A 26586-nucleotide genomic window follows, 5' to 3' on the forward strand; every position below is an offset into this window, starting at 1 on the left:
TGGTTCCAGGGGATCATGAATGCGTCGCCGAGCGAGTGGAGACCGAGACCTGCCCGGGACGCGTACCGGGAGCATTTCGTGTTGTGAGGGGATGCGAACAAGTCCAGCACTGGGGTCCCCCATTGGCGGCAAAGGTCCTGGAAGACCAGAGGGTTCAACTCCCATTCGTGTGTCTGATGTTGAAGCCTGCTCAGAGTGTCCGCAACTGTGTTGTCCTCTGTGGCTACATGGATGGCCACCGGGTAGATATGATGACGGTAACACCACTCCCAGAGGAGGATGGAGAGATACAGGAGTGAATGAGAGCGGGTTCCTCCCTGCTTGTTGACATAGTGCATTGTGGTAGTGTTGTCCGTCACCAGCTGAACTCCGCGGCCGCGTAGCAGAGGAAGGAAGGACCTGAAGGCCTTGATAACTGCAAGCAGTTCCAGGTGATTGATGTGGAACATGGCTTCCTGTGGTGACCAGAGGGCGTGAATGGTGTGACGGCCGCAGTGCGCCCCCCCAGCCGGACGGACTGGCGTCTGTTGTGACCTGAACGGTAAGACGGAGTGGACGAAAGGGCCGGCCAACCGTGAGATGGGGTGTGTACATCCACCACTGGAGCTGTCTGGTGAGCTCCGGGGTGACACGAAGGCGCTTCCTCTGGCTGTCCATCATAGGGTCGAAAAGGGTGAGGAACCATGATTGGAGCGACCGAAGTTTGAGGCGAGCGTGAGCTAGCGCCGGTGTTGTAGAAGACATGAGGCCGAGAAGGTGCTGGGCGTGATGGGCTGTCACCCGAGCACGGGGAAGAAATTTCCTGATGGCTCGTTGAATCTTGCGTACCCTCTCTGGGGGGAGAAAAACTCGACCCCTTACGGCGTCCAAACAGACCCCTATGTATTGAACTGTTTTGGAGGGAATGAGCTGAGACTTCTGTTTGTTGACAGTGAGACCGAGATTGTGAAGGAGATACAGGATAAATTTTGTGTCCTTCAGAGATCGGTTTCGTGAGGTGGAGACTACGAGCCAATCGTCCAGGTAAGGGTAAACGTGGATGCCCCTGAGACGAAGGTAAGCTGCCACTGGGGCCATGACCTTGGTGAAGGTCCGGGGAGCTGTGGACAGGCCGAATGGCAGGGCCTGGAATTCGTAGATTGTGTCCTGAAAGATGAACCGAAGAAACTTGCGGTGGTCGGGGTGGATAGTGACGTGAAAGTATGCGTCCTTTAGATCTATGAGGACGAACCAATTGTTTTTCTTTAGCAGGTGCATGATGGACTCTAAGGTGAGCATCCGAAAACGTCTGGGTCGCAGGTAAGTGTTTAGGAGTCTTAGATCGAGGATGGGCCTTATGCCTCCTCCTCTTTTTGACACCGCAAAGTAGCGGGAGTAAAAACCGCAGTGTATGTCGCGGGGTGGTACTGTAGAGATGGCATCTTTTTGTAATAGAGACAATATTTCTTCTTCGAGCGAGGAGTCGAATGGGGAATGATTTATGAACCCGAGCGGAGGAGATCTTATAAATTCCAGCTGGTAACCGTGCTGAATAATTTTTAGAGCCCAAGCGTCGGTTGTGATGGCAGACCAGTTGTGGAGAAACGGTTGAAGACGGGTGGCAGGAGGTGAACGGGTAAAAATGGGGGGCCGAAAGTCAAAGATACTGTTTTTGTTTCCTGCCAGGTGGCTTAAAGGGTTGGCGGCGATGGGGCGGACGAGGCCGGTATCCTTGATAGCCCTGGACAGAAGAAGAGGACTGGCCAGAGCGCTGCTGAGGTAGGTGTTTGTAAGGGCGGTACTGTTGAGAAGATTGATATTGACCATAAGATTTACGCCATTGGGGGCGTCGCTGTCTAGATTGAGTCTGAACAGAATAGGACTTGGCAGTCCTCTTAGCCTTGTGAAGGTCTTCTAAATGGGAGTCGGTCTTTTCGTTGAACAGCCCGGTAGCGTCGAAGGCGAGGCTTTCAACCTTTGACTTGACGTCCTCCATTATGTCTGCAGAACGGAGCCAAGCGTGGCGCCGGATAGAGATGGCAGACATGAGAACTCTGGCAGAGATCTCTGCTGCATGTCTGATGGAAAGACGTTCATACTTGGATACCGTCTGAGCTTCCTCATATGAGTTAAGGAAAGCTTGCCGGGTGTCTTCAGGTATCATTTTTAGCCCTGGCAAAAGCTTGAGCCATAGCTGTTTGTGATAAGCCCCCAGAACAGTCTGATAGTTTATGATTCGAAGTAGTAAGGTAACAAGGGAGTAGATTTTCCTGCCGATAATTTCGAGCTTTTTACCCTCCTTGTCAACTGGAGTAACGTGGGCCTTGGCCGACGGCCTTGAACAGCTTGTTTCAACAATGAGTGAGTTCAGAATGGGGTGCTTGAGTAAAAAGTGAGTATCAGCCCCATGAATCTTGTAGAAGTGCTCTGTGCGACGAGGGACATTAGGTGTAGTCGCAGGCTGAGCCCAGAACTCCTTAATGGCCTCCATAACCACAGGCACAAAGGCTATACTGGGGGGAGCGGTACTGTCCTTCTTGATGTCCCCGAAGAACAAGTCCTCACCCGGAGGCGAAGGGAGATTCAAGTCCAGTTTTAGAGTCTTGGCAAGTCTGGACATCATCTGAGAATAGGAAGAAAAATCCTCAGATGGAGAAGGGGCGTGAGGATCACCTGTATCTGAAAGCACCAGATCACCCGGGGGTAAATCGTGCGGTGGCATGGGTGGGGGTTGTTCCTGATCGGAGTCAGAAGACTGCTCCGTGGACACCTCATCTGGATCAGAGGAGAAGACATCCCTCTTCTTTTTTGGAGGGGGTTTCTCGATGCCGACCTGCGCTGTCGGGGGTCGAATAGGGACCGCAGTCGGCGCCGAGGTGGAAGGAACCGGTTGCGGTGGAGGGGCAACAGGTATCGTAGGAGGCCGTTCCCCGGCTCAAATAGCTCGGCGTCGACGTCGAGGTCGGTTCGACTCCGAGGAAGAAGACAAGTAGATGTACCGGATCTTTTTGCGGTACCGGTCTCGAGATGCGGACGTCGAAGACGAAGAAAGAGACCTTGAACGGTCGCGTCGGCGTCGATGGCGCTTACGACGCTTAGCGTGGTCGGAATCCGCCGAGCAAGAAGAAGAGGAACGACGTCGATGCTTGCTACGACGTCGATGGGAGCGGCGCTTCTTCTTAGAGCGTTTGCGCTTAGAGGATTTCGAGTCCGAACGATGGGAAGAGTCGGACTGAGTGGAAGCTCGATGTCTCTTCTTCGACCGTTTCCGTCGAGGAGACTTCGACCTCGAGCGGCCGGAGGAAGGGGACCGACTCGGGGAGCGATGCTTCTCCGTGCGGGAACGTTTGCCTCGAGGAGATTTCGACCTGGAACGCACAGGTGATCGAGGTACCTTCTCTCGAGGAGATCTCGAGTCCGAGTGCACGGACGAGATCGACACGGGAGGCGACCCCTGGCCCGCAGGAAAAGGGCTATGTGGGGCGGAAGCGAGACCAGTAGTGACACCAACTAACTGGCTCGGCGTCGGGGAAGACATTCCCGATGGTGGTATAACTTCAGTACGTCGAGCCGGAGGAGGAGCGGGTGCCTCGGACGAGGCCTCGAAGCGTCTCGACAACTCCTCAAGAATCGGTGATGGAATGGAACCCGAACTCGGAGAAAGTCGAATGGATGTCATTTTAAGCTGGGCGGCCGCCTTCGCTTTGGATGACTTCAACGGCTTAGTTTTCGGAGCCGGAGGCTTGGGGTTCGAAGCGGGAACGGCCGATTTCGACGACGCGGATTTCTTCGACATTTTGGAAACTTTAGAGACGACCGACTGAACAGGAGCTGCTCGAGAAGTGGAAGCCATTTCCCCCTCCGAGGGCGCCGTGGAAGACAACGTTGACTCCCACAGATGAAGTTTAAGGCGCTGCTGGCGAGCCTTAAGAGCGGCTTTAGTGAAGGCTTTGCAGTGTGGGCAAGTTTTGGGATTGTGCGATTCCCCCAAACAATACAGGCAAGTATCGTGGCCGTCCTGGTGGGGAATTTTGCGGTCGCACACCACACACCTGCTGAATGGCCCGGAAGGGGACATAGGGCGGTAAGCAAACCGAAACGACAAGTCCAAGGGATAAGGCAGAGCAGTCCGAAATCAGTCCGAGTAAAGCCAAAAAATACACCGAGTCGTCAAGTTGAAGGGAAAAAGCGCTAGGGTAGTCCGTGAGCGAAGCTTAGGTCAAAACCAAAGAATCAAATAGATCGCAATAAACGCAGCTAAGACGAGAGGCTCCAAACCGCTAGGCGGAAAAATGGAACTGAGGGACGGTTAGGCTGGGCGTGCGCAGTAGGGGTAGTCCTAAACATTGTTACTTTTCTCTTGCAGCTAGAAAATGTTCCGAGAGGCCCAACGCTGGCGCTGGTATTAACCCTTTGTGTGCATTCACAGAAGACCACGATGAAGAACCTATCCTTAGCTGAAGCTCCATCCTGTCCTGGGTCTTTCTGCTGTCAACATACACTTCCCCATTGAAGGCTGACCTTCAGAACTTGTGGTTTTTAAACTCGTCACAGGGAGAGAAACATATCCCCATAACAGGTATGCCTCCTCCTGCTTGTTGTATAGAAAGAGGAAAGATGGGTTGGTAGCAGCAGATCTATTATCATGGAAGCCTTTTGATTTCTCAGAAAGAGTTGGCTGAGGGAAAACTCTTTACAGGGGTGTGAGTGTATACATACGTGTGTGCCTGCTGCCATTTAATGATTGCTTATTTTAGAAAACCCAGGAAATGCTGATATCCTCAAGACTGAAATGCTGTAATTGTTTGTGCCAAAAAGTTTAAAGTCGGGATATGAAGATATGGAGCAAAATATTGCTACAGTATATGGCGTGCTTTCCTTCAGGGTAATTAACCTTCCTACTTAGTTTTCCACCTCTGTCTAACATTCAGTCAGGATGCTAATTGCTGAAATCACTTGGTCAGATGATGTCATGGGATGAATCCCCATGCCCCAGTATTTTTTCCTTAATTATATGTAATTTTGCTACTTCAACAAATCACTGGATGTCCTTGGGCCAGCTGTAATCTCATTTTGGCTATGGAGGGCCCAGCATTCACAGAACACAGCTCGCTATTAATCTTAAAACAGGCTTGACACCTTGTTTCCTCCTGATAATGGCCTTTATACCCAAGAGCTGTGTGAGAACCAGGAAGGCTTGCTTAATGCAATTCTATAGAGCCTCTGTAGCAATCCTGAGAAATACCTGTGCTAAAGGCTGAGATATAAATACATACATTTAAATACATGAATGTCTTCAAGAGGGGCAGCTTTCCTCCAAGAGGTAGAGAGCATAATGGGGAAATGACGCTTGCTGATTTTTTTTGGTTTTATTCAGAGAGGTGACGGGGACAGAGGCACTCTTCCCACTACTGCCCAGGAGGAAAGGTGGCGAGTTCTATTGTGATAGAGAACAAGCTCAAGAGAAGGGACTGGAACGGAGGAGGCAGTGAGGGACGGTCTCACTGAGCTGTCCCTCAAAGCGCACACTTTAAGAGTTCCTCTTAAAGCCAGCAATACTACTTCTGCACTAATTGGCTTGGAGACCTCAATGATTATTAGCCAGCAGGTGCAAACAGAGAAAATTTATCCGATGCCTGTGCAGATAGATATGCTGCGTCTGCCACTGAAGCGGAGTGATAAAAAGGTGAGGTGTTTTGCCCAGAAAGATGGTACATGACAGTGGGAATTACTAAACAATCTCTTACTATGGCGCACATAAAATCCTGGTACAAAATTCAATTTTAAAGGAAACACTGTCTGTGTACACAGCACCTGACTGGCCCTGCATACAGAGTAGCTGCTGCATAGTGAGAATGGTGAATGGTTCTCTTCCCCCCCCCCAACTCATTCATACCTAGAGGCAAAGGGATTATGAGACGGTTGCCTTTCAAACAGTATCTGTGGCTCAATTTCTCTTCCTTCTTAATATCCCTTATAATAGGATTGGAAATTGCTGCAATGGGAATTTAGTAAGGAAACAATGAAGACATTTAAGGTGGGGCAGTGAGCAGAATGTCCCACCTGGCTGGAGCTTTCTCTCCTCCTCCTCCTGCTGCTGCCGCCACCACAGGCTGAGCATGTCATGCTTCACACAGAGAAGGTCCACATTAAGTCCAATTCTTCTTCTTCTTCTTCTTCTTCTTCTTCTTCTTCTTCTTCTTCTTCTTCTTCTTCTTCTTCTTCTTCTTCTTCTTCTTCTTCTTCTTCTTCTTCTTCTTCTTCTTCTTCTTGCCTTGTTGCTACCAATCGTGCTGAAAGTCTCCTTAAATCTACCAATTTTTATTTGGAAGTAAGTCCCACTGTGTACAGTGGGGCTTCCTCCCAGGTATAGGTATGTAGGGTCTTTTTTCCCTATATTTGTATTGCCACCATCAACACAAATTCCTTGAGCAGGTCACAAGTCAAATAAAACATTAAAATGCACTCCAAAACAGCTATTTAAGACAGACAAAAATAAACACAGACTGTAAATTGAGAGATCCAAATAAGACATGAGTAATTTGGAAAGTCTGGGTGAAACAAAATATGTTCACTTGGACCTGGTGCTGAAAAGACCGTGAAGATGGCACTATCAAATATCTGTGTTCCAAAACCAGGTGCCAGTGCTGAAAAGGCCCTTGCCCCTGTGGCTACTCAGCAAACTTCATTTGCCTGGGGTCTTGGGGTAGCAGAGCCTCTGAAGTCAAGCTTAAGCTTGTGTGGCAGACAGTGGTATTTCAGGTAACAGTTTCTATCTATTAACTGGCAGCCTCATGGGTAGGATTATGAGTCTCAGAGTTCTCTGCACCTGGTCCATCAACCTCCCCGAATCACGTGACTGACTGGGGGCCAGGCCTGGAGAATTCTTGGAGGATTCTGCGGGTTACAGTCGAAAACCAGGAAAGACCACATCCCTATTCACCACCCTGTGAAACTGAAGTCACTATCTTCAGCAGCTAAGGGCCAGGAAAACTAAGACATATTCAGAGAGAAAAAAAGCAGCTTCCATTTTATACATGGCATACATTTCTGTCTCCCACGAAGCACATCTCAGACAACATGGGGAGTGGTGTTCCAGACAGCTTGCCTTCTCTTCTAACAGAAACATAATCAGATAATCTCATTTTCTAAAGGAAGGAACATTAAAATTAATAAGCAATGAGTCCTACAAGCAGCTGTTTTGTCATTTTACATATTACCAGGAAGAGGACAGCTGTATTTTAAGTCTAGCAATGCTAAAAGGCTATCTGCTAAAGTTTGAAAGGGGGCATTATAAATTTCAAGTTGCCTTGAACGCCTTTTGTGGACAAAACAGCAACTCATAAATAAATCTTATAAGCACAGAAATAAAATAAAAGCTTCCTTCTTTAATATAGAAAGGAGAAATGGGAGGGGCATGCTGAATATATTATATATTTAAAATCTCTAGGACAGTAAAATAGGCTGTAATGCAACAGCTGTACCTCAGTTCCTCCACTATAACAGTTGCCCAGTTTTCCTCTGTATTTTACAGTTGCCCTATCCTTCTCTTCACCTGCTCTGGGACCAGAACACAATGGGAACCATAGAGGATGTAGTCAAGCTCAGTTCTCATTGCAGAGAGCATTCACTGCTGAGGGTCCAGCAATGGTAAGCCATACCTCTTTTTAAAATGAAATAGGGAAAGATGTTGCTGTCCTAGAATTCCCATCATTGTTCACCTCTTAATACCCTGACTGGAGTTAACTATAGAAGTCCTAGAGAACACTGGTTCTTCAATTATGCTATATGGGCTAGTCATTTCCATTTTCTTGAACTAATAATTCTGTTTTGGGTGGTACACATGGTCAGATGGTGTCTGAAGCCCAAGTAGAAGGTTTGTCCATGAATTCAAGTCAAAAGCAAGGCTCAGATTCAAGGAAAGACGCTCAGGAGCCAAATCACACCATGGACAGCTCCAGGTGTAATGCAAGCAGGAGACTGACCTTGGTGAATATTGAACACAAAGAACTTCAATCTGAGGATTAAATTAAATATTAAGAGGATATCATGTGTTTTCCATGTGTTTAATGAGCCTCATGGCGCAGTGGTTAAACTGCTGTACTGCAGCCAAAACTGTGCTCACAACCTGGGGTCCAATCCCAGGTAGCCGGCTCAAGGTTGACTCAGCCTTCTATCCTTCCAAGGTCGGTAAAATGAGTACCCAGCTTGCTGTGGAGGGGGGGCAATGCGTAGCCTGCATAATTGACTTGTAAACTGCCCAGAAAATGCTTGAAGTGCTATGGAGCGGTATATAAACAGCACACTTTGCTTTTTTCCCACCCATAATGTGATTTCTTCAGAAGTATGTGCCTCAGTAACCAGACTTGCAAATCAACCCTGTTTTTATCTGTGAAGATTCTCAGTCATCCAGGTGAAGTTATCTGGAAGTTGAATCATGGCAACGTTCTTATTAGGTTGAAAGTTTCACTCATCCAAATAGCTTTTTCAGTCTGAGGAAAGTTGGTAGGAGATCCCTGATATATCCTCCATGTTGGTTTCACTTCCCCCTGGTCTGAATAGGCTTGTTAGATGGGCAAAGGACGGGGAGGGGGTGAGGCAAAAATCCCACTTCTGCAGTCCTTCTCCACCCATTGTCATGGGTTGTTAACAGTTGTTAACAGTGGTCTTTCTGGTGGGTGTAGTCCTGATCTTTCTAGGGATGGATAGAAGGGCAGCATGATAAATAGGAGACAGATTATATTTAAGCCTTCCACTCCTGTTGAGTGAAGGATTTTCTGTATGCACATGTATAGCCTCCCTGACCCCTCTCTGAAACCACCTATTTTCTCAGTCCAAAATTAGTACACATCTTGGTCATCAGATCAGCATCTTTTGTCCTTCAAATGAAGAAACACTGCTGATTATGGTCCTGAGCCATTGCCTCTCCTATGCTGGGCCATTCTCCTGTTTAGTGCCTGTTTGGTTTCTCCAATGTAGAGCTCCGAGCACTCTTTTTTACATTGGATCGCATATACTATATTGCTCCTTTTGTGTTTTGGTGGACGAGTCTCTGCCTTAGTGTGTTTGAAGTGCATGGGTATGTGGTATTTACCAAAAATCCTTTTGAGCTTTTCAGACACATCCAGCATGTAAGGAATGACCAGGTTCTTCCATCCGCTCTGAGTCTCAGACGGTTCCATTGTCCTGCTGGGTCGGAACATTGCCTTGTTAAAGGCCCATTTTGGATATCCACAGGCTTTAAGGGCTATCTTCAGATATCTGTCTTCTTTCTTCTTGGCTTCTGTGGAGGTGGGGATGTTTCTTGCTCTGTGGTTTAGTGTTCTGATGACCCCTAGTTTGTGTTGTGATGGATGATGAGAGTCAAACTGGAGGTATTGATCAATGTGTGTAGGTTTTCTGTAGAATTCTATTCCTAAACTGTCATTGGATCCTGTGATGACTGCACAGTCCAGGAAAGCCAGCTGATTGTCTTTGGCGTCTTCCTGGTGATCTAGATATTTGGGTCCACTGCATTTATGTGGTCTGTGAAGGCCTGTACTTCCTGAATCTTGATCTTCACCCAGGTGTCATCCACAGCTTGAACCAATGATTCAGAGTCATCCCCTGGAGGATGCAATGCCATATTCCAACACTATATTATCTGGGAACATAGGCTATTAGGTGGTGCAAAACAGAGCCACTAGGCAGTGTTTGCATTGTTAATGAGGGAAATTTTACTCTTCATATTAGCTTTGGTGCAGCCTGAAGCACAATTCTGGGATTCTCTGGGGAAAGACAGATGTACTACTTAAAGAAAAGTCAAAGCAAAGTCTTTGCCCACAGTGTGAGTCAAAGCTTCATCTTTATTGTAAAGCAAAGGTATAGAATGTTGGGCTAGCTGCCAGTTTTGCCATTGGCCCTACAATTCAGAGAGGCTAGTGTACCTTAAAAAAGAAAAATAGTAGCGCCTCAGAGCTGCATGTACAGTGGTGCCTCGCATAGCGATCACTCTGTTTAGCAATGAAATTGCTTTGCGACACATTTTTTGCGATCGCAAAAGCGATCGCTTTGCGATGTTCCCTATGGGGGGATTTCGCTTTGTGATGATTGGTTCCCTGCTTCGGGAACCGAGCATCGCAAAGTGATGATTTTAAAACAGCTAATCAGCTGCTTCAAAATGGCCGTCAGGTAAACAAAATGGCTGCTCGCTGTTTTCTGGGACAGATTCCTTGCTTACCAGGCAGCGAAAATGGTTGCGCTATGGAGGATCTTCACTGAACGGTGAGTTTCCAGCCCATAGAAACGCATTGAAGGGGTTTCAATGCGTTTCTATGGGCTTTTTTATTTTGCATTGTGACTTTTTCGTTCTGCAGCGATTTTTGCGGAATGAATAAACGTCGCAATGCGAGGCACCACTGTACTTACATACTTACAAATATATTCATTCTTTATCATTTAAAACTAAACAGCATTTGGGATATGCTTCCAGAACTGGGGAGTGGTTGCAAGTTGGACTGCTCAAGGACTCTGATTGTGGGAATAAAAAATTAGCTGTTCTTTGCTATACCATTATTGCTGGGTAGTATAAATGCACTCCATGTTAGACAGATGATTGCTGGAGACAGCCGGACCTTTTCTATGGTCTTGTTTCGTCTGCCTGCCAAGATATGGAACTTCCTAGCTAAGAATGTTCACCTTAGTCCTGGGAATTTTGGTGCCTGCTCTCATAACCATCCAATTTACCTAAGTTTTTATGAACTGTATGGTTTAAATGGGACTACCTAGTGTGGTATGACAGAGTATAGTGGACAGAGTGCTGGACTAGGTCTCAAGAAGCCTGGGTGTGAATCCCCGCTTAGCTGTTGAAGCTCACTGAAGGTGTGGAACTGATAAAACCACACCCCTAAACATTCCACTTACCTTGAAAGCTTTATTTGGGGTCACTGTGAGTCGGTTTTGACTTGGCACTAAAGAACATTAAGGTAAAGGTAAAGGTTCCCCTTGACATTTTTTAGTCGAGTCATGTCCAACTCTAGGGGGCGGTGCTCATCCCGTTTTTCAAGCCGTAGAGCCAGCGCTTGTCTGAAGACAGTTTCCGTTGTCACATGGCCAGTGTGAATAGGGAGTACCGTTTTACCTTCCCACCGAGGTGGTACCTATTTATCTACTCATATTTACATGTTTTCGAACTGCTAGGTTGGCGAGGTGCTGGGACAAAGCGAGGGGAGGTCACTCCGTCATGTGGATTTGATCTTATGACTGCTGGTCTTCTGACCTTGCAGCACAGGCTTCTGCGGTTTAGCCCACAGCGCCACCACATCCCTAAAGAACAGTAGCATGGTTAAAAGAGTTAAAAAAAGATCTGTGGGTTTCTGCAATATTAGTTTTGTTCTAGTCTGCAGAGTGGCTTGTTGTTTACTCTGTACTATATATTTTTGAATTTTACTGTAACCACTTCTTGCTGGCTGACAGCAGGGATCCATCTTTGTGCTCCCTTTTGCTTGGAAAGCAAACAAGGAGTTTAGCTGTTCCCTGTGAAGGAAGCTGTGAATATTCTCCTGGTTGTTTATAATAACTAATCATATTTATTGGAGCCAGGGAGGACTGAGATGCAGGGCTGAGAGTCAGGCCCATCCATTGGGAGTGAGGCAACCTTCCAAAATATAATCCTCTGTGCTCAGAAAAGGGAAAACAACATGTGTGCTGGCGGGAGGGGGGAAGAGGCTACTTGTATGTGCCAGATTTGACAATACATCAGCATCATTTTCTTGCAAAAATCCCTTCAGTGGCCTGTTGGGGAGCCAAAGCTCTGTATAAACAGTTTTAGGAAAATGCAACTCATATATTTATTCTTATTTATAGACAGAACATCACTATAGGCTGAAATCACATTAGTGTTCCAGAGATATGATTCTAGAAGACCTTTGTGTGTTGTCAATCATATCTGAAAAGAAAGCCCATGGTTATCGCCCAATGATTAATAACAAAATTAAAGGAATTGATTTGCAAACTATGAAAGTCATGAAAAGCTTGCATTGTGAAAATCAAATTTCTGTCGGCACTTAAGGAATTCCCCCTTTCTTAAGGAATTCCCCCTTTCTGCGATGGCTCATTTGACCCTTAGCTTCAGTCCTATTTATAACAAGTGAACAAATAGAACTAATTCAGGGGCCAAAACCTAAGCACTTTATCTGAGGTGGGAGGAGGATTTTGCTACACTAACTTTACAGTCCAAAGGCTGGCTGTAGTTTCAGAAAAGGCGTGTGTGTATGTGTGTGTGTGTGTGTGTGTGTGTGTGTGTGTGTGTGCACGCGTGCGTCCGTGTCTGTGTGCATGTGTGGGTGCATGTGCGCGTGTTGTTTTTGACTTTACAGCAGTTCTAATAGAATTTGCAAAGAATGTGAGATATTTAAGAGGTGATTTCTACCTGTGTTTCCAAGGTAGAGCAGGAATTCAAACCCAGTCTGAGTTTGATATTCTGTCCACTACCTCACACTGGCTGGAGAAAAGTTGGACAGGTGTGTTCACTCAGACAAGAAGGTGAGGCAGGGAATCCTGCAGTGCTGCCTTTAAGTGGGCAGCTGCTGGAGAAGCTGGAGGAGGGAAGCACACACTCCTGCCGGGACTGGTCGAATGCCCAAAGAGGAGGAGAAGAGCAGCACCCATCTCTACTGGGGACATTATTTGTTTAGAGACATGTCCAAGAGGGAGGAGGAAAGGGAAGCTGATTTAATCAAAGACTGCGTCCTCCAACTGAGCAAGACCGTGCTGGATGAAAACAGGTTTTAGTCTGTGAGGTTAGATACCTACATTGGTGAGGAAGGATCTCTCAGGACCAATGTCTATGCTCTCCTTCAAGATCATTTGTGCAATCTTTGCTTTGTAGTATCATCATCAGACCAAAAGATGCTGTAGCACATTCTTTCTATGTGTCTTCAGCAAAGCAAGGGCATTATCCTACGATGAGGGTAGGAAACTGTGTGGTGAGTGGAGTAGCAAACTAGAACTCAGAAGACCTGGGTTCAAGTCCCCCTCAGCTGTGGAAACTCATGGTGGTGTTCCTTAAATATTTCATATACCTTCAAAATACTAGTAGGGTTGCTGCAAGTCAGATGTGACTTGATGGCACAATGGCACACACACAGGAAACAGAACAGGTTGCACTTCCCTGAATAGACAAAGGTCAATTGAGCTTAATTTTTTATTATTACTTATACATTCGTGCAGTGAACATCAACATAAAAGGGGACAGGTCTCAGCTTTGAGGATCTTATCAGAGGAAATAAAGAGGAAGGTATGGGAAAAGCAGGCAGGGAATCATAGGCCACTGAATAGTTTCAGTTCTTAGGCTTAGTTACACTCTGGTGATTTATTGCATGAATTGCTGAGATAATGGAGGTGAAATGGTGCTCTCAAGCCACAAAGAAAATGTCAGATTTTGTTTACGGTTATCAGTGATTAATCCAATATCAGCCAAAGACAAGAAGAAAAGTCCAGCACTATTTGAGTGGGACTTAAATGTAATGAATGGCATTCTGCTGGATCGTGCCATTGGTATCATTCCTTGTTTGAGTAGCACATTGGCCTTCTCCCACTTTCTCCTCCCCAGGCCTTCTCTTCCCCAGAGCTACTCACACTTTTTCTCCACCCACCACCCCCTTGCCAGTCACCTCTCACATGCCGATAGCAGTATTAATGTAATTTAACATTGAACATTGCTGTTCCCCAAGTCACCTTGCCTCTAAATGAGTCAGATGGAAAGCTACCTGCCAGGACTGAAAAGCCATGTTGTTATTTCAGCTGTGACTCTAAGATAAGGCAGGTGGTAAACAGATTTTTGCCAGACAGCAGATTTGTTCAGAAAATACATGTGCTTGTTCTTTTGGAAATTTCCAAGAGAGCTTGCATTGCCCTTTTTGACAACCTTTCTTCATTTCATCACTTTACTCCTGCTCTCCCATTTTCTTGCTCTGTCTTTTCTAAATCAGTCAGCAGAAGCGTAGCACACAGGTTTCTTCCTACAGCTATGTTCACCCATGTGCTTTGGGGCAATGAGTTAAGCATTTGCAGGTGTCTTTATAACCAGGTGCATTCTCTGGGTATAGAGGGAAATGGGGCTGGCTGCCCCAGGCTGTCAAATTAGTGTCGGACAATCTACTGGATTGCTTCCTCAGCTGAGCTTGGCATTTGAAAGGATTTCTGCAAGCGAATCATAATTTTCCACAAATCCGTTAGCTTTTACAAAAACAGCCTCTTGGAAGTTTTAGTTGCATGTGACTGGGCTGGAACATGGGCTCAGAAGTCCTAGACATAATCAAACCTGTTGAGGAAATCAAGCTGCTGGAATTAGATGCTGCCATGGTCAAATCTATGTGGTGTATTTAGAACATGGGTGCAGGAAAGCTCCAGGCACGCTTTCACATATGCTTAGTTGGTTGGCCAACTTCTTCATCTGAGAAGTCTAGCTACACCTCTTGCCCTGTCAGCACATTTTCAACAGCTTTGTGATAGCAGAATAAAAGTGACATTGCTCTGAACACTCTGCCTGGGAGTGACACACCAACTTGACAGTCAACTTGTGTGGTATTGACCAAACAGAGAAAATGCAGATTCCCACAAAGCATATTTCTGGGTAGCTTGGAGAGGGTGAATGATGGTATTTCAAGCTCCAAAAGACAAGCTAGTCGGCAATCTTTGTGTATATTTCCACTGCTCAGTGGACCAGACTATGGCAAAATTGCAGAAAGGAAGCCCCAGCATGAGGGGGGGGGTGCTCCTACTTGTAGCCCATCAAAAAGTCTTAGGAAATCAAGGAGAATATTGTAAGTGCAGGAGATGGAGCAATAGAAATGGTAGTAACAGCAGAAGCATGGAGGCAAATGTTACACCACTTGCACTCCTTCATTATGCCCCTGTTTTCTGTTGTTGTTTTTTTAAATTATCCCATACAGTTTTAAACTGGTTTAAACTACTTTATCTCACCAGAGATCAGTAATTTCTGTGTGTGCTACTTGAAAATAAGGGAAAGGAGTAATGGATGGGTGATGGGAAGCAGTGATCCCATATGGGACCATTCTGAGTTGTGAATCGTGATGTATTTTGCAAAATTACTGTTAAAAATGTTGATGTTCTGAAACTGTTAAGTACCTTTCCATGCTATTTTTCTGTAGAAAAGATTTTCAGAAATGTAGTAGTTTGAAGCATGAGTGGGGAGTATTCCCAGAGATGTTATTTGGCGGATCCAGGGAGGTTCTACCTGGCTGATCTCCAAACAATGGCTGGTATATTTGTACGGGCACATACCCCATCTCTGGATTCTCCTTAACCATATTAGGGGACACTTTCAACTCTTCTTTCTCACCAACATCCTAGCATTCAGCCAACACACCCTCCAGCCCCTCCTATGGTTTGATCCTGGCTGCACATATAAGAGCCCTATCCCATCTGGGGGATTTTTGAGACAGTTCAGTTTGGGTTTCTGCTGTTTCAGCCTGACCTCAGGCAGTCTCACTGCACTGTGTGGATATCCCCATAGAGTTAACATTTTCCTTTACTCTCCAGTATGCCTCCTCCCACTGCCCACTGACACGTGAATTCCATACTCCCCAATAACTGCATATTATAGGACTGCAGTCAAACAACCATGGTAAACTTTTTCCAATAAATGGAAGGGAGCTACTCATATCAAGATGTTATTGGCTGGCACCTACACTGTGCCTGCATAACTACACCAATTGGAAAACACTCAGGAGATGGCAAGTACCTATTCCTCAAAATGATGAATAACGTGGTATGTGTGTGGGGGGAAGATGTTACCTATTCTAGGACTCTAAATAAATTATTTAAACACGCAACCTGTTTATATCCTCTCCGTATGAAAAATTAATGCACCACGGGCTCTTTTGTGTTTTCATGGCAAAATAAATCTATTTGGAAACTTTCCTCTCTTGAGGAACAAAGAAAAGGGCTTTCTATTGCCAGTGTCAGAATTCCAACTATCAATCGTATTCTTGTGCGGAAAGGGGACAGCTCTATTAATGAGTAGCCAGGTATTAACATAACAGAGCAGCCCCATTAATCTCCAGAGCACTGTAAGGGCTTGACAAAAATAAGCTGAAGCAAAGCTTTGTTGCTTTCCTTTTTAATGGAGAAATGAAAGAGCAATCACGTCCCACCCTCCTGTATCAGCTGAAGCACATCATAGATCCAACACCCAAGTCTTTGAATAATCCCAGCATAAAATTAGTACCAGGGCTTTCAAGCATCACATAAACAGGGAAAGGAGCAGGAAAAGAGCTGTTTAAACTGCTAGTCATACTCTACCAGTCAACTGCTATGATCGTGTTCATACTCAACCATTTGTAAACATGTGTGCAAGACATTCCAGTACACACTAATTCTACTGGGGACTGCAAGAAAGCACACCAGGAAGAATTGTGCTCAGTAAGAATTAATTGAGGTGGTTGGTGTGTGCCTCTAACAGAATTTGACATCAAAACTATTGATATGTAAATTGTAGCTTGGAAAATTTACTTTTTCAGATCACAGCTCCTAGAATCTGCAGCCAATATGGTTGCTGGCCCTGTTGGTTGGGAGATTCTGGGAATCGTAGTCCAAAGAAGTAAAGATTCAGAACTCCAGGTGAACTGAGTTCTTTGGCAAGCGAAGAGTCTGGAAATGATTTCAAGCGTATGGATTTTGTAACAGGGTGTTTAACCTGTGACACCTCATTTAATCTAACATTGCACACCATTGGTTAGTTAAAGGAGCCACAGCTTTGTACCAAAGCACATGATGCTCTACGTGTAAGATCCCAGATTTGACCCTTGGCATCCCAGATTAACTCTATCCCCAAATTCTGTATGACTGAGTAGAAGGGGGGAGTGGGGAGTGGGGTAGGTGTGTGGGTGGACATGTGCAGAGCACACTCATGGACACCCTTCTGCTTGGGCCAACAATCACTTGAGGAATTCTGCCTGAAGGCCTGGGCATCTCCTGCCAGTCAGCTTTGACAGTGCTGGACTACATGGACCAGTGGTGCAATATAAAGTAGGATTGTGCACCAGATTTGGATAAATAACAAATTTGGACTGGTTCATATGAGGTCTTCATCCATGTCTAGATTTGATGCTGAGGTAAGGATGAAGTAATTTGCAAACTGATTCAGATTCAATGGCCGAAAGCAAATCAGAGAGTGCACACATTGCTTCTGTTTACCAGATTTTATTGCTTTTTCATTTTGGTGGGCGGAAAGCATGATCTAAAGGTGTCTAATACAAAAATCCTTGAATCTAGCTGCCTGAAACTTGGCATGCTTACTCTCCACTTTGGAGTCCATAATGTCTCTATTTTCTGACAGTGGATCCCTGGATTCTGATCCCACAGGTCTGTGGGGGGGGGGGGGATCATCATATTGTATATCTATGTTAAAAGCTGATTCAGTTCTGGGACACAAGTCAGACTAGGGCAGACGTTTCCCTGGACTGAATCAGGATACATTCTGACCCACCCTCACAACCTGGCTCCTAAACTGAATTGTGGGGAGGCTGTGCAGAGACCTAGCTTTAGGCCATATCCCATTTTCTTAAGCGCTGTCGTCCAATGGTCAAATAACAGCCAGCACCCTCCCCAGAAAGATCTGACTGACGCCCACTTTGCTATTCATTTGGTACTAGGGAAAGACCTTTTTCTTCCCTATATGGTCTTTTAAAGTCTCTTTGTATTTCTGCTGTGATGATTTCTTAAGTAGTTTTTTTTTATCTCTGTGGTATTTTTGGAACTTATAGTGTCTGTTTCAGCCTCTGCTGCTTTTAATTGCTTGCTTATTTTAATTGATTTGTTTATTATGCCCATTTTTATATCATTTATGTGGTTTCTGGATTTTATACATGCTTTTATTGTACATGCCCTGGGAGCTATTAGGTATGGAGCGACTAATACATCTTAGAAATAAAATAAACAAAACCTTATTTCTGTAATTTACTTGTATAATACATATTTCTGCCACAGATGTCAGAGCCCACTTTTCATTACTCAAGTCTTTATTGTATTTTAAATGCTGTAAGCCGCCCAGAGACCTTTGGGTAGTGTGGGCGGCATATAAATTAAATAAATAAATAAATAAATAAATAAATAAATAAATAAATAAACAAACAAACAAACAAACAAACAAACAAATAAATAAATAAATAAATAAATAAATAAATAAATAAATAAATAAATAAATAAATAAATAAATAAATAAGTGTCAGAGCACAGAAACTGTCTCATTTCTTTTTGTATCACATTTTCTTTTAGTCCCTACATTGCAAGAATTCTCCTCTATTACTGGAGGACAATTGTAGCAACTAATCTGTTTGCTTTTATTGGCAATATTTGGAAACGTCCTCTCTTTGGATTACCCCGGGCATTCTGTTTGAGGAAGTCTGAGAAAAGGTAACTTTTCCAAACTCTCTCCAATTTGATCTAATGGAGTGGGATGAGGAGGATTGGCACAGCTAATTTTTTGTACCACTGTCACAGCTGTGCAGCCTTCTGTCTGAAAAGGATGATAGTTCATGCCAGATAGAAAGACTCGTCTTATTTGTCGTTGTTTAAAAATGCATAGACTTACTAACCAAATGCATAAACTTACTAATTCGATAAAGAAGCATGATTACAAGAAATTGTGCTTTACTTTTTAAAATGACTTTCAATTACTCAAAGAAATCCACTTAAGAATTGGTGAGACTATGGCATGGTTCTTAAAAATTCCTATCAAAATGTCTTTAAAAGTGGCCTTAAAAAATAAGTTTGTTAAGTCTCTACAAAATGTCGCTTATTACACTCATGGAGTAATATTGCCCATTCTTTCCCCTTCAGATCTAACTTTGTTGTGCCCTCACTACCCAAACATGTAATCATTTGTTCAACAACTGTTAAGCAGCCATACAGTATAGTTCTTTCATCACAGGTGTAATACTTCAAGCACTGCCCTGTATCCCACTGAATACTAGCTGCAGCTTCTGAAGGAACCTCAAGGATAACCTCACACAAAGCACATTACAGTAATCGATGTACATGTGAATTTCCCAGTGCATGAGTCACTATGGGCCTGGGTATCCTTTGGTTGCCACAAGAGCCATATTCCTTTCCTTGCATTTAGCAGTATCTATTGCCTTGTGAAATTTCAGTGGGCTTGAGAGGCCCACCGTGTGAAAAACTATCTGCTTCCAATTACAGAAGAACTGCCTTGCTAGATCTGTCTAGGTGAGCGTCTGATACCTCTGAGGCTCAGAAGCAGGGCAAGAGGGTGACATCCGCATTATATTCCCTTGCTATTCTTGTTTGTTGCTGAGTCATGCCTTGATATAGGCCAGGGTTTGTGGATGTTCTGTGTTAAACAAACTCTTATTTAAACTGGGATCCACATCAGACTGGCAGGGTAAGGGGGAACCTGCACAGAGGAAAGTCAGTTTGCTTGTGATTGAATGGAATCAAGAAATTAGAGAACTTGATTCACTTTCTGTTAATCTTTACCAGAATTCAGAGTCACACTTCCAAAAGACCCAAGTATCTGAACATTATACCTTGCATCTATATTTAAAATAATGCATGGAGTGTTCATGTAGCTGTTACTGCTTATAGCCACTGACTGACCAACTTCCTACAGGTTCTTCACTACAGGTCCCATTGTCTATGATTGACCATACTGTCTGGGTCTGATGGAAGTTGTTGTATTGTCAAGTTGCTTCTGAGTTATGGTGATCCTACGAATTAGCAAGGGCATATATTTAATAGTCCTTCTCACATCCTGCAAACTCAAGACTGTAATTTTATTTACTGAGTCAATTCACCTAATATTGGGTCTTCCTCTTTTCCTACTGCCATCCACATTCCCTCACACTATTGTTTTCCAGAGCATCTTCGGTTCTCACATGCCCAATATCCACGGAACCCTAAGTGAGTCCTTAAAAAAAGGATCATCTAAAGTGGGGATCCCCAACCTTTTTCACCCTGCAGACCGGGTGCAGAAGGCGGGGCACCCCTAAGCTTGTGGGCATGTGTGAACGAGAAAGTTCGAATGAACATGCATACGTGCACAAATGGTGACATGGCGCTTATGCACGCTCGCTCACTCGTGCACATGCACAAACGGCAGCACGGTGCTCACACGGGGTGCGCGCAGCATGCGCAAATCAGCTGTGCAGGGGTGAGTGTGTGCAGGGGGGGAGGAAGTCTTCTCCACAGCCTGGTTCGGCTCAGGCCACGGACCAGCACTGGACTGTGGACTGGGGGTTGGTGACCTCTGCCCTACAGATAGTGGGTTCTACTGTATAGTGAAAAAGATGAGAGCCTTGGAGGCATCCAGTTGTCCAAAGGTACATAGCAAATGTAACGTAACTACGATTGTGGCATAATGAACTTTGCTAGTGAAGAATCTGCAAAGCAGGAGTGCTGACCGCATAGTCATAATTTCTAGAACAGGCAGCCAGTCAATAAGGGAAAGCTTGCCTGAAGAAGAAGATCTTTGCCTGCTTATGAAAGGACAGCAAAGATAGGGCAAGTCTGGCTTCCAGTGGGAGGGAGTTCCAAAGGCTGGAGGCATCTTTGAAACACAGCTGCATGTTTGATAGTGCAGGGATGTTGTTAAAAATACTGGTGTGTGTCTTTTTAAAATTGGCTCCTATTCTATCTTTTTCATGGCAAGGACAAGAAAAAATGTCCAAAAAGAGGCAAAGGGAGAGAGAGAGAGAGAGAGAGAGACCCTCCCCCAAAAGGGTCAAAGGCTGCGTTGTGTTACTGTGCCCATCCTTATTCAATTATTACTTTCATTTTTCCCTAGCTCAGAGCTTAGGAAAGTTCTGTTTCGTGCAGATGCTGGAAGATAACTTTTTGGAGCGCCAGCCTAGAATCCTGTCAGAAGGTCAACATGGGGAGATTTAACAATCAGAGGAATTTGGTGACTGGTGATACATTTATAGGCCACTAATAAAAAGATATGTTAAAATATCTTATAAAATGCATGCTTCTGTGGGTAAATCACATGATCAGAGGGACTGTTGACATCATCTTCAGGACAGGCATTCCTGAGGGTGTGGCTGCTGCCTTGGGAACCCAACCCCCCATCATCGTGGGTCTTTGTGACCTCACAGGGGCCCCACCTCTCTGCTGGCAGATAAAAAGGGCTTGCTGGGCAGGGCAGGAGACCAGAAGGGAGGCCAGTGGCCAGAGGGCAGCTTGGCAGAGAGAGTGGCAGCAGCGGCAGCTGCAGGGGACCCAGCCCTTCTGCCCAAGGCAAGTTCTGAACTTGCTAAGTGGGCTTGCGAGTTAACAGCTCGAGGCTGGCGGAGATCTGTGGCTTGAAGCTGGCTGGTGTCGGCGATGGACCGGGGGAAAGTCGGTGGAGGTTGGCTGACAGAAGCTGGTGGAATCTGCTGGCGGAAGCTGGCTGAGGCCGCAAGGCGGAGGCCAGCAGAGGTTGGCGGATGAAGCCGGTGGATGTTAGCCATAACCCAGCTGGCGGAAGCTGTGTGGATATTGGTGGATGGAAGCCCGGGCGTGTGTCGGAAGGGGAGTGAATGTGTGTGTGTGTGTCAGGGGGCTGGCTGGCTGGTGTGTGTGTGTGTGTGTGTGTGTGTGTGTGTGTGAGAGAGAGAGAGAGAGAGAGAGAAAGTGTGTGTGAATGGGCTGGCTGGCATTCCATGGGGATGTCGCCAGGGGGTGTGTGTGACCCAAGCATTTGGGAGCTGGCGGAGGCTGGCTTCAGAAGCAGAGTGGAAGAGATGAATGGGTGGATATTCCTGATGGAAGCCAGTGGATGTTGGCAGGTGGACCTTCGGGATGAAGTTGCCAGAACATTGGTTCGTGGATACGCCTGGGTTGAAGCCAGTTGACGGCAGTGGACGAGCTCGCCGCTTAGTTGTTTCTCTCTCTCTTTCTCTTGCAGGGCCAGAAGCATCCTCTTCCCCAGGGTGATGTGAGGGACCAGAAGGCAGGCATCCTGCTGGAGCTGAGCCAGGCTGTCTCCACTGAGGACCAGGATACCCCTTTAGCCTCTTTTCAAAAGCCAATAAAAGTATTTTTCTGGAATGGTTTTGAAGTGTCTTTTGTCAGGGGCTTTCATGGGAGCATCTTCCCCATCCCCTCATTATATCTGGGGCCCAATGCCATGGGATGGGTCACTGTGAGGTCATGATGTGGGGCCTTGTGATGTCACAAGAGGCAGGAGCCTCTTCAACAGTGGGAACGTAAGTGTCTGCAGGCGTGAAGGAGTGGGTCCTTCACCGTTGGTCCCCTATACGACTTCCAAAATATATTATGCGTCCATCACATGCAGGAAGCCAGTGAGCCCTGCTTGTGCCATTCAGAGAGGGTTGGAGTTGTGTACCCAAACACAATGACCACCCTGTAACAATAAATGAGATTTGTTCCTTCCCTTCCACCACTGCTCCTGACATTGGTCTGCCTGGCCTGGAGAGTCAGGGAAATGAATCTGTGGGTGCTTCTCAATCTCTCAGTGACCTTTGATACCATTGACCACAGTATCCTTCTGGACAGACTCTTGGATGTGGGAATCGGGATTGGCATTCAGCTGACTCCAATCATGCCTCAGGGGCCATGTCCAGAGAGCGCTGCTTGGGGATGAGTTGTCTGCCCCTTGGACCCTCAGTTGTGCGGTGCGCCAGGAGTTAGCAATATCCCGTCTTTTCAACATCTATGTTGAGCTGCTGGGGGATGTCATCAGGAGTATGGTATTACCAGTGTGATCTACATAACTCTCTCTCTTTTTCAACCTCTGCAGTGGTTGCTGTCCAAATGCTGTAGCATTGCCTTGCTTCAGCCTTGGAATGGAACAGGTTAATAGACTCAAGTTGTGCCCGGACAAGGTGGAGAACCTCCTTGGGAGGAGAGGGTTATCCCTCAAATAGGCTAGTGGCTATTCTTCCTAAGCTGGATGGTGTAGACCTCCCACTTAAAGGGACTAAGTTCAGAACCTGAGTGTGCTCCTGGACCCAGCTCTGTCTTGGGATTCCCAGATTGCAGCTGTGTCTAGAGCAGCCTTTAATCAACCGAGGCTTATCACTCAGTTCTGCCCCTACCTAGACAAGGGAGCTCTCAGGATGTTGGTGTATACATTGGTGATCTCCAGGATCGACTACTGTAATGCTGTCTATGTGGGCCTTCCCTTGAGGTTGACCTGGAGACTGTAGCAGGTCCAGAATGCGCCTGCCATGTTGGTGATGGGTGTGACCAAATTTGATTGCATCTCCCCAGTCCTGGCTCACCTGCACTGGTTTCCTGTGATGTACTGGGTCAAGTTCAAGGTTTTGATGCTAGCTTATAAAGCCCTCTACAGTTTGGGACTTTGTAACTTATTGGAATGCCTTTTCCCAAGATCATCCGTCCCTAACATCAGATCCTTTCAGGCAATACTCTTCAGGGTGGCCACTCTGAAGAGGGCCAGAATATAATTTATGAGAGGATAAGCCTTCTCAGCAGTGGCATGAGCTCTTTGGAACCAGCTCCCTGTCAATCAGTGCCCGGCCCACTCCCTTGCCACTTTTAGAAGGTGGCTGAAGATTCTGCTCTTCAGAGAGGCCTTTCAATGCAAACCTGCTTGGTTTTCTGTGCCTCATGAACTTCTGTCTCCTATGGAAACATGAAGTCATCTTGGTTGGTTGGCTGATTTAATTGTTCTGTTTGGTTTGATTTGGTTTACTTTATGATTATATTATTGTATGGTTTATTCTTTTTTGTTATGTTGTTAACCACCCAGAATACTGCTTTGCACTAATAGGTAAAGGTAAAGGTTCCCCTTGGCAATTTTGTCCAGTCATGTCTAACTCTAGGCGGCGGTGCTCATCTTCTTTTCCAACCCACAGAGCTAGCGTTTGTCCACAGATAATCCTCCGTGGTCATGTGGCCAGCGTGACTAGACACAAAATGCCATTTATCTTCCCACCAAGGTGGCATCTACTGTAGTTATCTACTCGCATTTTTGCATGCTTTTGAACTGCTAGGTTGGCGGGAGCTGGGACAAGTGACGGGGGCTCACTCCATCGCGTGGATTCGATCTTACGACTGCAGGTCTTCTGACCCTGCAGCACAGAGGCTTCAGTGGTTTAACCCAAAGTGCCACCACGTCCCTTTGCACTAATAGGGTGGTATATAAATAGAATAAAATAAAATAATGCTGGACATTGTGATTTTTTTTCCTGCTTGCTTCTGTGTCCTGATCAACTCAAATGCGGGTTTTGGTTATGTATGTATGTATGTATGTATGTATGTATGTATGTATGTATGTATGTATGTATGTATGTATGTATGTATGTGTGTGTGTGTGTGTGTGTGTGTGTGTGTGTGTGTGTGTGTGTGTGTGTGTGTGTGTGTGTGTGTGTGTGTATGTATGTACCACACCCATTAGTGCAACATACTGTTCTGATCAGTTTGCAACATACTAAGACATAACAACACTAACATTATAAATAAAGACAATCAAGCAATACAAAACTACAAGAGGCATCATCTCAAGAGGAAAAGTAAAATACAGCACGCAAGGCAAAAATCAGGTAGGGGTGCCATGAAAGGCTTCTCTGATGAATAGTGTTTTCAGCAGGTTTTTGAATGTATGTGTGGGGAGGATGGGGCCAGGTGCAGCTCCACCAGGAGCTGATTCCACAGTCTTGGTGCCACAGCAAAGAAGGTCTGACTTCTTGTGGAAGATTTCCTGACCTTCTTTAGAGTGGCCACCTGGAGGAGCATTGCTAGGGAGGATCTGGTGGAGTGGGTTGATGACCATGGGCAAAGACAATCCAATAAACACTCTACATCTGGATAAAATCTTTATGTCTAGGAGCAGTCTTATTCAGGGGGCACAAATATTGTTTGGTGTTATCATGGAAAAGGTCTCCGGTTCAATATTGTCAATTGGAAAGATCAAGTGGCAGGTATTGTGAAAAACCTTAAAACCTGGAGAATTGCTGCTGGTTTGAGTAGATAAACCTGGATTAGATAAATAAAAATCTGACATGATGTAAAGCTGCTCCCCATGTTCCTATTTTTTTTATTCATTTTTCCCAGACAGGAGGAAGCAGAAGTCTGATAATAAAGTGTTATTATCCTCTGTTGGCTTCCTTTTGGAAGGAAAACATGCAGTACAAACACTGAAGTGAAATGAGGTCTCCTGCCTTGCATGAGAGTTCTGAACAAAGGATTTTGAGACTGTGAGGAAAGATGTCCAAATTGCTAATCTGGCACTTCTGGGTCTCTGTGGCCATCTCCATGTGCACCTCTGTGCCTCCTGAGGCCCTGTGCTTCCCCCTTGTTACTTATTTATCACATTTAGAAACTTATTCAGCTGACTCTGAGCTTACTGCTTTGGTACACCTTGTCCTCTACGATATTTATTTATTTATTTATTTATTTGACTTATATACCGCCCCATAGCGCTACAAGCACTCTCCGGGCGGTTTACAATTTTTAATTATACAGGCTACACATTGTCTCATATAAAGACATTTTTATTAAAAAATAAAGCAGGTGAATTAAATAACATCCTGTGTAACCTTGTAACAAGAAAATAAAGTTTGGTGAGTTGCAATCTTCCTTCTGAGTGAAGAGAGTTAGACTGGGAAACCCTTGCTTTCCTTTCCTCCATAGAATTATTATGGACCATCATATGTAAGTGTAAATTTGGCACAAGGCAGGCAAAAAAAGTAAACAAGATGGGGATGGTGAAATCAGTTAGGTTTTTGGTTGCCTGAACTCTTAACCTTTAAGTTAGGAGAAAAAGGAAGGTGATGAGGGAGCCTGTCACTGTTCAAGTAATGTCCTCACATGCTGAAGGTTTATTAGTTTGCTCTGTGACCCTAAACCAGCAAAACAATTGAAACCTGATGTAAACATGTCAGCCTGCCTTTATGAAAATACCTCAGAACAAGATTTCTTCTTTAAGAGATAGGTACCTTACAGCTAGTTAATTTCTTCCCTTTAGCTTGATTAAGAGCTGAGACTCACCTACTGGCATGTAAGGATTTCTTTGATATTAGTAGGCATCCTTCAGTCTCGAAAGACTATGGTAGCGTGCTCTGTATGGAGGACTTGGAACAGCGTCTGGTGTGGCTGAGGAGGCCAATTCGAGAGTTACAATCTCTTCCACACTGAAGACAAATCCAATCTGTCCCCTGTCCAGCTCCCTGGTTTTGCTTCCTTTGTGACTTCCTCTTTGCCTCGGCCTGCTGGACAAGGGTCTCTTCAAATTGGGAGAGGCCGTGATGCACTGCCTGCCTCCAGGCTGAGCGATCAGATGTCAGAGTTTCCCATCTGATGAGGTCTATTCCTAAGGCCTTCAGATCCCGCTTGCAGATATCCTTGTATCGCAGCTGTGGTCTCCCTCTGGGGCGATTTCCCTGCACTAATTCTCCATATAGGAGATCCTTTGGAATCCGACCATCAGCCATTCACACAACGTGCCCAAGCCAGCGTAGACGTCGCTGTTTCAGTAATGTATGCATGCTGAAAATTCCAGCTCGTTCTAGGACTATTCTATTTGGAACTCTGTCCTGCCAGGTGATACCAAAAACCCGTCGGAGGCAACGCATATGGAAGGTGTTCAGCTTCCTCTCCTGCCGGGCACAAAGTGTC

The 26586-nt window shown here is 45.4% G+C and overlaps 1 long non-coding RNA gene across 1 annotated transcript; it reads left to right on the forward strand.

The window, feature by feature from the left end:
* The first annotated feature begins 4435 nt into the window (after positions 1 to 4435).
* LOC140706909 (uncharacterized) lies at positions 4436 to 22032 on the forward strand. The gene is made up of 2 exons (XR_012086843.2): positions 4436 to 7629; positions 21890 to 22032. It is a non-coding gene; the product is annotated as an uncharacterized LOC140706909 (long non-coding RNA).
* The last annotated feature ends 4554 nt before the right edge of the window (positions 22033 to 26586 follow it).

This window comes from Pogona vitticeps, chromosome 1, assembly GCF_051106095.1.
Source record: "Pogona vitticeps strain Pit_001003342236 chromosome 1, PviZW2.1, whole genome shotgun sequence".
Taxonomy (NCBI): domain Eukaryota; kingdom Metazoa; phylum Chordata; class Lepidosauria; order Squamata; family Agamidae; genus Pogona; species Pogona vitticeps.